The sequence below is a fragment of the Triticum urartu genome, chromosome 6 (genome assembly GCF_003073215.2).
Source record: "Triticum urartu cultivar G1812 chromosome 6, Tu2.1, whole genome shotgun sequence".
In the NCBI taxonomy this organism is placed as follows: Eukaryota; Viridiplantae; Streptophyta; class Magnoliopsida; order Poales; family Poaceae; genus Triticum; species Triticum urartu.
This window is the reverse complement of record NC_053027.1, coordinates 573,395,406-573,410,997: the sequence shown is the minus strand read 5'-3', so window position 1 is coordinate 573,410,997 and position 15,592 is coordinate 573,395,406. Positions and strand designations below refer to the sequence as shown.

The window sequence follows — 15,592 nt, the reverse complement described above, 5'->3', positions numbered from 1 at the left end:
GATCTTCGACGGATCCGAGCCCCTGCCGAGTGCGCCGCACCATCACGATGAGCATGATTTAGCTCTGTCGTCGGACAGTGTTCGGGAGATCGCACCTGCAACCGCTCCGACCCTCAATTCGGAGACAATTGCGCCATCCATGGATGGGTGGATATACCCAGCCATGGAGGCTGCATTCTTTGCGGTGATCGAGCCGAGTATCAACCTTACCCTTCACGAGAGCCGTGACTCCAAACTGCCGGATTCTTCCCCGGCCATGGACTCCGAACCGCCTGTGCCCGTGCCTATCAAATCCGACTGGGCGCCGATCATGGAGTTCACCTCCGCGAACATCTTTCAGCACTCGCCCTTCGGCGACATACTGAACTCATTAAGGTCTTTCTCCTTGTCTGGAGAGTCCTGGCCGGACTATGTTCGAATAGATTGGGATGCGGATGGCGAAGAAATTCGCCACCCACCCACCACCCACTTAATATCCACTGTCGATGATTTGACTGACATGCTCGACTTCGACTCCGAAGACATCGACGACATGGACGATGATGCAGGAGACGAACAGGAGCCACTGCCCACAGGGCACTGGACGCCAACTTCATCATATGATGTATACATGGTGGACACACCAAAATACAACAACTACGAGGAGCGGAAGGACGAAGTGAAGGATCGTTCCCTCGAAAAGCAGTCAAGGCGGTGGCGTAAGCGCCGCTCCAAATCCCGCCTTGGCAGAAACATCGCTCATATAGACCCAGCGATAGAGTAGGGTGAGCCAGCGAACGACGAACACGGAATTGAACCATCGTCCGACCACGGCAACACGGAGAATCAAAATGAACAACCCGTCTCCGGCAAAGATAACAATCCGGATGACATCACACCGGACAAACACCTGGAGCAACATAATCTCCATGAAAGGCTTGTCGCCACTGCGCGGAGTCTGAAGAAGCAGAAGCGAAAGCTCAAAGCTGCGCAAGATACACTCAGAATCAGATGGAGTAAAGTGCTCAACACCGCAGAAAAATATGGCGACATTCGCCACACAAAGAGCTACCCGAAGCGAAAGCTACTACCTAAATTTGATGATGAGGACCTAGAGCCCCTGCAGTCAAAAAACAAAACAGCCATCCGGTCGGATAGACGGCCTCGTGGCCAACATAAAGCGGCAAATAACGCCGCACACAAGCCAGTACGCGATCCACGTGAGGACTCACATCAAAAGGATGACCCAGCCAGATCCATCTATGGGTCAAGAAAGCACGCTCCAGCATGCAATGCAACACAGCAAAAATCCGAACACCTCGGTACACCCAAATACAGGGGTGCCGCACACCCCCTATGTTTTACCGATGAGGTGCTGGACCATGAATTTCCAGAGGGCTTTAAACCCGTAAACATAGAGGCATATGACAGAACGACAGACCCTGGGGTCTGGATTGACGACTACATCCTCCACATTCACATGGCTCGAGGAGACGATCTCCATGCCATCAAATATTTACCCCTCAAGCTCAAAGGGCCAGCCCGACATTGGCTTAAAAGCCTGCCCGAAAACACCATTGGAAGTTGGGAGGAGCTCGAGGACGCTTTTCGGGCAAATTTTCAAGGGACTTATGTCCGACCTTCGGATGCAGACGATTTAAGTCATATAACTCAACAACCCGGAGAGTCAGCCCGAAAGCTTTGGAACAGGTTTCTTACTAAAAAGAACCAAATAGTCGACTGCCCAGACGCCGAAGCCTTAGCAGCTTTCAAACACAGCGTTCGAGACGAACGGCTCGCTAGACACCTCGGCCAGGAAAAGCCAAGAACAATGGCTGCATTAACAAGCCTCATAACCCGCTTTTGTGTGGGCAAGGACAGCTGGTTAGCCCGATGCAGCACCAGCGACCCAACTACATCAGAAGTTAGGGACGGAAACAGGAAGCCACGATGCAGCAAGAACAAGCTCCGAAATAAAGAAGACAGCCTGAAGAGCAAGGCGGTAAACGCCGAATTCAAAAGCTCTCAGCTGGGTCAACAAAAGCTACCCCCCAAAAGGCAATAGAGATGAACTGTCCAGCCTAAACAAGATTCTGGACAAACTATGTCAGATCCACAGCACCCCTGATAAACCTGCAAATCATACCCATAGAGAATGTTGGGTCTTCATGCAGTCCGGCAAACTCAACGCCGAACACAAGGGGCTGGATACACCAAGTGAAGACGAGGACGAGCCTCGCAAACAAAGCACTGGGGAACAAAAGAAATTCCCACCAGAAGTCAAAACAGTAAACGTGTTACACATGACGAAGGGGAGAAACAAAGAGGCGCTCCTAGAGACACATGCCCCAGGGACCATCACCGCGGAGCTCTACCATTGGTCGTCCCAACCGATCACCTTTGACCATCAGGACTACTCGGCAAGTATCCGGCATGCAGGATGGGCTGCCTTGGTGTTAGACCCAATAATCGACGGATACCACTTCACACGAGTCCTGATGGACGGCGGCAGTAGTTTAAACCTGATATATTAGGACACAGTCCGCAAAATGGGGATAGACCCAACAAAAATCAGCCATAGCAATACTACCTTTAAAGGAGTAACGCCAGGCCGAGAAGCCCATTGCAAGGGCTCCCTGCTACTAGAGGTTATATTCGGCTTTCCCAATAACTTCCGTAGCGAAAAGTTAACCTTCCACATCGCTCCGTTCCAAAGTGGCTATCAAGCACTACTCAGACGCGAAGCTTTCGCCTGCTTTAACACAACACCACATTATGCTTCTCTCATGCTTAAGATGCCCGGTCCGCGTGGCATCATTGTAGTAGATGGAAATATTGAGTGCTCCTTGTGCACGGAAGACCGTGCGGCTGCCTTGGCAGCTGCACACTAGACGGCCTCACCAACTAGAGCATCTGACAGGTCGTTAAGACCACGGACACGGTTAGACGAGTCCGGTGTAGCTATACATAATTGATACAGGTTTGATGGCTGTACCCCTATAATAATACATGGGGCTCAACGCGTGTAAACAAGTGACAATTAGACTCAACTTTACTCATCTTGAACTGTATACGGTTTATTTAGTATAACCTACCTTCTTGCATGACTACTTTTCAACTAAGTTCCTCTCTTTTACAGATGACCATCGTGCTACACCCGTCCAGGATACGGCACAACGGAGACACAGGCGCAGACGTGCAGCAGGGACCCGTTCCAAGGATTCTTTTTAGATTAAGACCCTGCGTAAACCTTTTTTACCGTCTCTTGTTGATACACATCCCCTGGATTCTCAGTACAACAGAGAGGGATGCTGATGTATTGGCATGTGGCCACGTCAAAATATTGCACGTACCTGGACACCAGGGGCTTGTTACAAAGGGCACTGTTCAGCCCGGTTTACATCATAAAGACCGAATACCTTAGGGAGTGTTCGGCGTCGCGAGTTTGGCCTTATATGCATCAGCTCCGAATCATGTCTTTGGTCAAATGTTGGGTTTGCCCGACTCCTGTGTTTTGCTGCCTTACGTTCTACTCTATCGGCTAAGGCGACACCAGGAGAACCACTGCGATTGTGCCCTGGTTCACCCGGACGAGCACCTCAGTAGAGAAAGCCGAAAACTGACTGTCATGATATAGCTTGAGACTGGTCAACCACTCGATGACCTAGCGGAATCTTTGGGATTCCTCCGCTTTAACGAAAGGCCGTTTCCCGACCAGGCATGGACGCGCCCCGAATTCAGATGAGCGCGGAGCCACCAGGGGCTATATAGTAGCCCCACTTTCAAACTCCTCTGGCTAAGTGAAAGTGTTAAAGCATTATAGTCCGATTGCCTAGTTCGCTGCGCTATCACCTCCTTAATGGACCAAGACGTTGGATCAAGTGTGAACATGCGCCTTCCGCAAGCACCCCCGCATTATTTGCGTGGGGGCTGAAGCCGACGGCTGCCATCTTTCAGGTTATATACATATATACATAAACAACCGCACATGAGGTATTATAATTCTTCTAGGCAAAAGTATAAACTAGCCTTTACAATTCGGCAAAACATTGGTTTTTAATGGGAATACATGTCATTAGAACATAATATTCTTCGAGCACTGCGCTTCTATTGAACGAGCGCCCTCGAGAACTTCTCGAAAGTAATGCTCGGCAGGTACTCGGCTCTTGTCCGAATCTTGGGCTGCAATGGCGGTGGCCTCCATCTCCGCCCAGTATGTCTTCACACGGGCAAGGGCTATCCACGCACCCTCTACGCACGCCGACCTCTTCATCGCGTTGATGTGCGGCACTGCACCAAGGAACTGCTGCACCAAACTAAAATAACTGTTCAATTTTGGCCTTTCCGGCCACAGCTGATCCACAACAGACCTCATGGCGAGTCCAGACAACCTATTCAGCTCAGCCCATTCGGCTAACTGATCAGTCAATGGAAGCGGACGATCTGGAACACTAAATTGTGACCAGAACAACTTTTCCACTTTGCGATCCTTTTGATCTCGGAAGTATTCGGCCGCATCGGCAACACTCGCCGCTAAGTCCATATATGCATCCGCAGAACTCCACAGCCGGTCCAAAGGGGCATACTTAGGATCTCCGAACTTCATCCGCGGCATAAAGGGCTTCCCAGCCGCGACGTCCCTGGCTTGACGCAGCTCCTTCTTCATCGCTCTCATTGCAGAGCGGGTGTCTTTGACCGCCACCGTGGCGTTCTCCAGGTCTGTCCTCTTCGCTTGATCTTCCTTTTCAAGAAGCTTGCAACAGTCGACGGTATTCTCCAATTCCACAGCCATCCTGGCTATTTCTTCCTTGCTTTGGCAGTGAGCAGCCTGTTCGGTTTTTAGCTCCTCTATCGCCTTTAGGGCAGCCACATCGCCTTTTCAGGCTTGCTCCTTGGCTCGGGCAAGTTCTGCCCGAAGGTTCTCCACGGCCGCAGCTCCATCTGCATCCACACACACGTTATAAATACTGGTATCATGCACCTCTTCCCATGTGTCACCAGAGAAATCACATACCTTGTGCCTCGTCAAGCCGCTTGTTGACAAGCACGATGTCGGCATCTGCCACGTCAAGCTGCCGCTTTAACTCGGCAAACTCTTCAGTCCGGATGGCCACCGGACACTTTGTCACCTGCATATTAGGGCGGCAAGATTAATCCTGGGACTATGGTCCTCTGCGCGCCGTCGTCTTCGACAGCACCCAGAGCCTCAGGGGCTACTATCTACATAGCGCTCATCTTAAAATGTGCGGTACTGTCAAAAAGGTACATCATTTCACGTACCTCAAAACCCGTCAGTAGACTCATAAAGGCTTCATGCAACCCGCTTTCGGCGGACGAAATCCTTTCAATCACCGTACCCATCAAAGTGCGGTGATCTTCTGAGATAGCTGCTCGCTCTAGCAGATCCCTCAGCACGTCCGACCGCACACCAGACGGTGCCGGACTCTTTTGATTGCTCTCTTCAAGAGCTGGACACTGAGGACTTCGGGTGGCCATAGGATTACCCTCTGGCCTTGCCAGATCAGGAGAAACCCTTCGTGATGACACCTTAGGGTCGCCCGCCTCACAAGGCGGTATGGCAGGGGGAGGCGATCCACTCTTCATCATCTCTGGAAGAAGATCCCCTGAAGACGAGCTCTGCTGAGAAGGGCTAAGATCCAAACTGCAAAGATAAATGCTTCGGTTATCATCCTCAGAAGTAAGGCAAGATATTTTCATTATCAAGTATCCTTTTACTTACAGCTCGGTGGAGGGTTGATCCCCTTGAGGGCATAGTGCGGCCAGGATATCCCCTGGGGCGGGACCCTCCGGCAAAGATTTCTTCCCCCGTTTAGAGACCATTGTCTCCGGGTCTTCGGAGGGGGTCCTCTTTCTTCCCTGGGGAGAGGAAGTTTCAGCTCCTCCTCCCCGGCTAACCTCCTTCGCGGAGGCGTTAGCCTCTTTGTTCCCTCCTTTATCTTCTCCTAAAGGCGCTTGGTAAGGCGCGATCTCTAGCATCCTGGTTAACACGGGATCCGGTGAGGTCTCGGGGAGGGGGGCTAGACACCTGATCAACTTCGCCTTCGCTATCCAATCCTGGTCAAAGAACGGATTTTTAGGGCGATGTTGCGATAAATAAATAAACAGTGTGTTCGGATGCGGGGCTACTTACTTGGGTATCCGGGCGATTGCTGCTCAGACCTGCATCTTTAGTGGTGTCCGGACATGTTATTTGTAATCCGAAGAACAATTTGTACATCTCCTCAGGCGTCATGCCGAGGAAGTGTTGAAGAGCTCACGGTCCCTCCGGATTGAACTCCCACAGGCGGAGGGGATGACGTTTGCAGGGCAGGACCCGGCGAATTAACATAACTTGCATCACCGTGACCAGACTAACATCTCTCTCAAGGAGATCTCGGATACGGCTCTGCAATGTGGGCACATCCTTTACTGGCCCCCAGTCCAGCCCCTTGTTGACCCACAATGTTAGTCATGGCGGGGGACCCGAGCGAAAGACCGGGGGATCCACCCACTTGGTACCCCTGCGAGCTGTGATATAAAACCACTCTTGTTGCCATAAACTGGGCACCTCCTGGAAAGAGCCCTCGGGCCATGGGGCGTCGGCGTTTTTTCTTATCACGGCACCTCCGCACTCTACGTGCTGCCCCTCGATCATCTTCGGCTCCACTGTGAAGGTATTGAGCCACAGTCCAAAGTGAGGGGTAATACGGAGGAAGGCTTCACACACGACAATGAACGATGAGATGTGGAGGATAGACTCCGGAGCTAAATCGTGGAAGTCCAGCCCATAATAGAACATAAGCCCCCTCACGAAGGGATCTGGCGCAAAGCCTAGCCCTCGTAGGAAGTGAGATACGAACACGATGCTCTCACCGGGTTTGGGAGTGGGAATGACCTGCCCTTGAGCGGGCAGCCTATGCGGGATTTCGCCGGTCAGATACCTGGCCCCCCTTAGCTTTATTACGTCTTCCTCTGTAACGGAGGAAGGCATCCACCGACCTTGAAGGTTGGATCCGGACATACTCGATGGTGCGAAGCGCCTAAACCTGAGCTTTGGGTGTTGGAACTCGAGGCGGGAGGCGGATTCGGTTGAGATCGAGAGGAAATAGAATAGGCCTTTGTCTCTTTATAAAGAGGTTGAATACCAAGAGTCCTCCTCGTGACCGTTTGGGACTTACCTTCAATCGAGGGGTCATACCAACAGATATGATTGGGTTACCCACGTCTGTGTTGATGAGAATCCCGTAACAAAGGGGACACAATCTCTGCTTCGACAAGATGTGCCAAGGAAACCGCCTCACGAAACACGTTGAGATTGGTTATAGAATAAAAACCTGGCTGTAGTGCGATGTCACGCTACGGGGTATGTCAGTAGAATTAGATTTGTGGAAATATTATTCTCTCTACGGTGGTATGTGGAACTTGTTTTGTAGAGCCGGACACGATCCTCGTGTTCAAAATCTTTTATGAAGTATTCGGAGGAGGAACCCGCCTTGCAATGCCGAAGACAATCTGTGCGCCGGACTCATCGTCATTGAAGCCTGGTTCAGGGGCTACTGAGGGAGTCCTGGATTAGGGGGTATCCGGACAACCGGACTATAACCTTTGGCCAGACTGTTGGACTATGAAGATACAAGATTGACGACTTCGTCCCGTGTCTGGATGGGACTCTCCTTGGCGTGGAAGGCAAGCTTGGCAATACGAGTATGTAGATCTCCTTCTTTGTAACTGACTCTGTGTAACCCTAGCCCCCTCCGGTGTCTATATAAACCAGAGGGTTTAGTCCGTAGGACCAACAACAATCATACCATAGGCTAGCTTCTAGGGTTTAGCCTCTCTGATCTCGTGGTAGATCAACTCTTGTAATACTCAAATCATCAAGATCGATCAAGCAGGAGTAGGGTTTTACCTCCATCGAGAGGGCCCGAACCTGGGTAAACATTGTGTCCCCTGTCTCCTGTTACCATCTGCCTAGACGCACAGTTCAGGACCCCCTACCCGAGATCCGCCAGTTTTGGCACCATGTATACATCATATGATGAAGTTGGCATCCAGTGCCCTGTGGGCAGTGGCTCCTATTCGTCTCTTGCATCGTCGTCCATGCCGTCGATGTCTTCGGAGTCGAAGTCGAGCATGTCGGTCAAATCATCGATAGTGGCTATTAAGTGGGTGGTGGGTGGGCGGCGAATTTCTTCGCCATCCGCATCCCAATCTTGCCAGACATAGTCCGGCCAGGACTCTCCTGACAAGGAGAGAGACCTTAATCTCTACTCCTAATGTCTCAGTTGGTAGGTCGTGTTCCGGGTTTTATTTTCGTCCCACCTCACCCGGTCTTTTTTGTTACTTCTTTGGTACTTCCTCCCACCTCCCGCTCAGCCGCAATGAACCAAAAAAACCGTCCAGCTGAGTACCCCAGCCGCCCCCACGCGCCCAATCTTCTGTCGCATCCAACTAACCCGAACGAAAAAAACCCAGCTAAAGCAAGCCGGCGAAAATTAACCAGCGAAAAAAAATCGCCCCACTCTGCGCCCTCGAGCGAGGTTTCGTGCCCTCAGAGCGAGAAACAGTCGCCCGACTCTGTTCCCTCCTTCGCCCGCCGCCTCCCTTCGTCCCTTCACCGCCGCCGCCCGTCGTCCCTTCGCCGCCCCCGCTCCATCCATTCGCCATCTCCCTGGCACTTATCCGGCGCGTAAATCGCACATCACAAGCGCCGGCCTCCACTGATCCGGCGCTGGTCCAGGATCCGGCGCCAATCCTGGTCAGGACCCATCGCCGGAGACGTCCAGGACATCCAGGATCTGGCTACACCTTTCACCAGCCGCCGCCGAGGAGCCCTACGCCGTAGCCAAGATCCGAGAGGAGCAGCCGCCGCCGAGATCCGAGAGGAGCAGCCACCGCCGAGGTTCGAGAGGAGCTGGCCACCACGACCTCCCTCCCCAGCCAGCCGCCACCACCTCCTCCCTCACCCCCTCCCTCACCCCCTCCCCCACGTGCCTGGCATAGGTGGGTCTCAGCCTCCCTCCTACCTCCGTCCAAGGCTAGGAACTCCCCTCCCCTCCCGATCTCCTCCCTTCGTCCAAGGCCACGAGCTCCCCTCCCCTACCCGATGTGATGAAGAGAGGGCCAGGCCTTGCCACTCCGGTGTTCGATGTGGCCAGATCCAGCCGGGGGACTCGCCGCAGAGCCTCCATGTCGGCGGAGCAGCAGCAGCCCAACAGAAGGTGGGTGCCCAACCGTTTTTTGTTCATAGATTTCTGTTGTAGTTTAATTTAATTGACATTTTGCCAAGTCATAGTTTTAGGACTATCACAACATATGTATTACTTTGCACCCATGTCCTCTGTCAAATTTGTTCAGTTCAAAGCATTAAGACTATGACCAGCTATCCAATTTGCAGTCCAGATATATTGTTTCCTTAATCAGCAATGCAAATTTGGGGCAGCTTCAATTTTCTTGTCTGATTTTATTTTGCAATCTATAATCTGAACTGAAAGACAGGGGTACATGCGCGCATGTTTTGTAGTTGACTAACCATTAGTAATGCAAATTAGGAGCCCCTTTAATTTCTGTGAGCTGCAAGTGCAGTTGACCAATAATCTCATACTTGCTCATAAGCTGGTGAACTGAATCAACACGCCTCCTTTGGTTCCAACAAAAAAATTTCATGCTTAGGACTGTAAAATTACTTCTGTGTAATGTTCATATGGGTCCGGAGGACATTTTACACTTGATGTTTATTTGTGCATGAGCGAAGCAAGTCTGAGCTGCCCTGGGTCTTCTAGAAATTATTGAAGAAGCGTCACGTATCGATAGATCTGGATCCTTTGTGTTGGAAGAGCTGCTGCGTCGGACTATCATAGTTCATATCATAATGTTGATGCCTCTTTTGATATAGCGCTCAAATAAGATTAGGAGGAAGGGCATCACACTCTCCGAGAGCAAACAAGATACCACATACCGATCCTGTCAGTGCATGTAATATCACTATGTTGTATTAATAAATCTGCCTAATGTTGTATTAACAAATCTGTCTTTTCTTTTTTCACATTGTGTAGGATTTAGAATTATGACAAGGAGTCAGGGACACAATCAGATTTATACCATCCGTTGTGATGATACAAGGAAAGTAAACATATACGCATATTGTGTTCAACGTGATGATACAAGCGAAAGATGGCCTACGCCGCCAACTGATCTGCGCCAGCGTGGAAGGAGTGTTCAAAAGCAGCAGGAACAGTTGTTCCACTGCTGGTCAGAGGGAGAGCTTGGCAAGGGAGATAGAGGGAGCTCTACAACCACGATCTTGGCATACAACCCGATGGCATCATGCCCACTTAAGCTTCTTCCATGTTCCAATTCTTGCATTTGTTGGTCTTTTACTGTCAGAGCTTACGAAATCCATTACAAATGGAGGTGAGGCCAAGTCGTGAACTTGCTGAGATGTCTTTGGCTTGAATTATAAGGCTTGAATCTAAATGGAGGTGAGGCCAAGTCTTGAACGAATACTAAGGTTTGCATCTTTTATAAAGCTTGACAATTACTGTGTAGTTTCAGTTAACATGATAGTCACGCGTGGTGAATCTCTTTTCTTGTCCAGAGATTTCACGAATCCATTATTACCTACAGAACAACATCCTAGGGCTCTCCCAGTTTGATTCTCTTTATTTTGCTATATCTCAGCTATTACATACATCATTTATGCTCTGAAGCTAACCATTGTATGCTTTGATTGGTTGCCTATTTGTCATTAGTTATTCTGTTTTGGCGGAATTACTATGTTATCAAATTTGAGTGTTCAACAACTTGCAGAAGTAATTACATGCCAAATTTCTAAATCTTAGTTCATATGCAGCTGGAAGAATTCCACGATAGACCATTGCTTCAAGGTTGGGAGCGGCCACAACATAATTGACATCAAAACCAGATCTGGGTCCTACATATCCGGTCTTGCTCGATGAGATTTCTATTTTCCAATCCGTTATATACCTATGATTTATTTGCTACATGAGGTAGTGGCGGGATCACCTTTACAATGCCAAATTATATTTCTATTTCTACAGTATTAGCTACTAGCCAACAGCATGTGTTTACACTCTCATCAGTTAACAGAGTGATTAGTCATAGTAAACTATTGTCAGCTTATGTGAGTCCAATCGATCTATCTTTTACCGGCATTCCCCATTGTGTAAATTGGGATTATTTGCACCAGCCTTCATACACTCCTAAAAAATGGTAGGGAAGACAAGCAAATAGGCACCAGTGGAGCTATGGCAAGGCTCAAAGGGCCATGGCCCTCCCTGGGCTAGAGTGAAAAGGAGTTTTACATGAAGTTTATCCCACAATATTGCATTGATTTTTAGTTTGGTGGTGCTATTTGCACTATCCAGCCCGCCAACATTTTTTAGGTAACTCCGCCACTACAAATAGGTATCACGATGGTTGCTGCCTAGAGGGAAGTGAGAAGAAGAGAAGACACAACATGGAGAGGAAGACAATCAGATATATCACTTGTTGCTTTACATCTTTTGTTTGAGCCTTGCTACCTGATTGCTCTTGCAATTGAGGTTTTCCAGTGAGCGTTTTATTACATAGATAGGCTCTTTCTGATGACACCAAGGCTACGACAATGAGTAGGCATGCTCTTTTAAAAATGGGTAGGCATACTCTTTTCAAAATGAGTAGGCATCTTTCCTTTCTGAATAATGGTAACATTAATTTGTTTACTTAAGATTTCCCTTGAATGACTTACTATTGTTATGCACTTATGTTGAATGAAATTTTATCCATTTGGTAGTATCCTACAATGGTTTACAGATGGTGTGGCTCCTTGCACTAAGATGATCGATCAGAGTCCTCAATACAGATCGATGACGCCTCCTCAAGATTCACTTCTTCGTAGCCCCCAACCTTGGTATAGTATAAAAACCTACAAATAAATCAGAAGAATAGGCAATTATCGGATGCTTATGTTTGTTGGTGTAGTAGCCCTCTTATGTCCAGTCCTAGAGAAGTGTGTCGTAGAAGCATATCAGGAAGACATGGACGTGGATATGCATTATGGTTGTATTATGGACGTGGATATGGTCGCTATATTAGCTATATCTTTTACATATTTTTCTGAGTTTGTTCTCAGGGGTGGGTCGTGGCTACCTGATAACGGTCCAATTTGGTTGTTTTATGATCTTGTCAAGATATTTCACACCATACGGATTAACTATCACCAGTTTTAGTTAATGATTCCTGATATTTATCTCCCAATGGTTATCCGTCCGCACAGTTGCATGCAACTACAAGTACAAACTAATTTTTTAACTTCCATTTCTTGATCAATTGACATTGGAAAATTAGCACTATTAACGCACTCTTTGTAGAACACTGCTAATACACTAAAATCTATTTGAAACTCATTTTATGGAATACAAAGATTACTTTTTGATATATGTGAAATATAAACTCCTCTACACTAGAAGCACAAAGAAACATGAAATGGAACCCCACCTTGGAACACGTAAAAACAGATATGATGTTGATCTATGATATACCCCATTAACTGCAAAATTTAGCATGATGATGATGGAAGAAAGTTTTAATCAAGGTGTTATTTTCGAGCAAAAACCCAACATTTTATTATTTTCCCTTGATTGCATGCCTCATTATTTAATCACCGATGCACATATGCTACCTTCATGTTTCAATCATATTTACTTACTCTTCCAAGGAATTTATGGCCAGATGTGTTCAAATGCCTTTATCTTTTGAACATGTTTTCATATGAATGAACTGTGGTGCTTTTACTTTTCATTAAGGTTGCTCGACCAAGGTTGTTCGGTGATTGTGTGCACTCCACATGCATCGCCTTTGTCGAGTAAGAAAAACATGTTTTATCTCTGATTATTTCCACATAATCTTCTTTCGGTTATTTGATTTTCTTTACGTTTGTCCCCTTATGCTCCTCTTATTCCCTCAATAAAGTTTGGCCTTGTAGAAATGCACGGGGACATACCTCGACAATAGCTATTTCAAAAAAAGAAGCAAAAGGAGCGCATGATATATACCATTTCATATATCATAGCAGCAAAAACACATTGTGGTGGTCGCGCTGAGCTACGACGATGTGCATTCCTTAGCACCGGGAATTGGCCTAGGATGTCGTGGAGGGGAGAGGAGGGGGCGGGTGACACCGTGTAGGGAAGGAGAGATGGCGGTGAGAGGAAGGTGCGGGTTGAATGACGTGGCGTTGAGGGGAGGCAGCAGCAAGAGGCCATGGCGAGGAGAGATTGTGGCGACGAAGCCGTGACAAGGAGAGCAGGCCGGGAGAATGAGATGTGAGTATGAACGTTCTGCCATGCAATGAGAGTCAGAGATTGAACTGTTTTGTTTATTGTAAGGTGAGAAGAAAAGGAGCTGTTGTTTGATTTTTCTGTGGGAAAAGCGACTGTTTGTTGTGAGAAAAATATCACATACCTTTTTATACAGTGAAAAATAACACATACCCTAGCCAGTCATTTCTGGAGAATAATTACCAAGTGAGTTCCTTACTAAAATTCGGACGCGACTTACTCTACTAAAAAGCAGATGCCACTCACTCGAACTACATATATTGTATATGGGCTTATCTTATTTTTTTATTTTAATATGTGTTTATATATCGCTTTTGTTGATTAGAGATAAGAACTATGGCTTCGGATGATGCTTTGAAAATGTCAATTGACAAAGCTTTATGATTGGCGGACTGAAAACTCCACAATTAGAAGAGACATATATAAATAGTGGTTCTTCTTTATATATTTGTTTCACATGACAATATAGAAGATGTATTTTCATATATGCTTATTTTTGCAGAGTATGAGAGAGATGAAGATGTATGATGTCGACATTCAAAATGAATCGTTTGACAAGGTTTCCAGCATGGTGTTGTTGGAAGTGGCCTAAAGTTCACCGAATTATATACAATAATACACGTATATATGTGCAATCAGAATAAAAGATTAAAAGGCCCATGGCAACGCACGGGCACTCTACTAGTGAGTTCAGTATGTCGCCGAAGGGCGAGTGCCGAAAGATGTCCGCGGAGGTGAATTCCATGATCGGCGCCCAGTCGGATTTGATAGGCACGAGCGTAGGCAGTTCGGAGTCCGTGGTTGGGGAAGAATCCGGCAGTTTGGAGTCACGGCTCTCATGAAGGGTAAGGTTGATACCCGGCTCGATTGCCGCAGAGAATGCGGCCTCCGTGGCAGGGTCTATCCACACATCCATGGATGGCGCAATTGGCTCCAAATTGAGGGTCGGAGCGGTTGCAGGTGCGATCTCCCGAACACTGTCCGACGGCAGAGCTAAATCATGCTCATCGTGACGATGCGGCGCACTCGGCAGGGCTCGGATCCGTCGAAGATCAAGTCTCCGCGGATGTCGGCCGTGTAGTTTAAGCTTCCAAACCTGGTCTGGTGGCCAGGGGCGTAACTCTCGATCTGCTCCAGATGGCCAAGCGAGTTGGCCCGCAGTGCGAAGCTGCCGGATACAAAGATCTGTCCGGGGAGAAAAGTCTCACCCTGGATTGCATCGTTATCGATGATCGAAGGAGCCATCAAGCCTAACAGTGACAACACAGAGGAACTCTCAATGAAAACACCAATGTCGGTGTCAAAATCGGCGGATCTCGGGTAGGGGGTCCCAAACTGTGCGTCTAGGCAGATGGTAACAGGAGATAGGGGACACAATGTTTACCCAGGTTCGAGCCCTCTCGATGGAGGTAAAACCCTACTCCTGCTTGATTGATCTTGATGATTTGAGTATTACAAGAGTTGATCTACCACGAGATCAGAGAGGCTAAACCCTAGAAGCTAGCCTATGGTATGATTGTTGTTGGTCCTACGGACTAAACCCTCCGGTTTATATAGACACCGGAGGGGGCTAGGGTTACACAGAGTCGGTTACAAAGAAGGAGATCTACATATCCGTATTGCCAAGCTTGCCTTCCACGCCAAGGAGAGTCCCATCCGGACACGGGACGAAGTCTTCAATCTTGTATCTTCATAGTCCAACAGTCCGGCCAAAGGTTATAGTCCGGCTGTCCGGATACCCCCTAATCCAGGACTCCCTCAGTAGCCCCTGAACCAGGCTTCAATGACGATGAGTCCGGCGCACATATTGTCTTCGGCATTACAAGGCGGGTTCCTCCTCCGAATACTTCATAAAAGATTTTGAACACGAGGATCATGCCCGACTCTACAAAACAAGTTCCACATACCACCATAGAGAGAATAATATTTCCACAAAACTAATTCTGCTGACGTACCCCGTAGCATGACATCACACCGCAGCCAGGTTTTTATTCTATAACCAATCTTAGCGTGTTTCGTGAGGCGGTTTCCTTGGCACGTCTTGTCAAAGCAGAGATCATGTCCCCTTTGTTACGAGATTCTCATCAACACGGACGTAGGTAACACAATCGTGTCTGTTGGTATGACCCCTCGATTAAAGGTAAGTCCCAAACGGTCACGAGGAGGACTCTTGGTATTCAACCTCTTTATAAAGAGACCAAGGCCTATTATTTTTCCTCTCGATCTCAATCGAATCCGCCTCCCGCCTCGAGTTCCAACACCCAAAGATCAGG

General features: G+C 48.2%; 1 long non-coding RNA gene across 2 annotated transcripts; it reads left to right on the top strand.

Annotated features, from left to right (window-relative positions):
* The first annotated feature begins 8,504 nt into the window (after positions 1-8,504).
* Positions 8,505-10,932, top strand: LOC125515633. 2 transcript variants are annotated; one of them, XR_007287080.1, is made up of 3 exons: positions 8,505-9,200; positions 10,035-10,489; positions 10,832-10,932. It is a non-coding gene; the product is annotated as an uncharacterized LOC125515633 (long non-coding RNA). The 2 variants fall into 2 exon arrangements; XR_007287081.1 differs by having other exon boundaries at positions 8,506-9,200; positions 10,035-10,460.
* Positions 10,933-15,592: the final 4,660 nt, after the last annotated feature.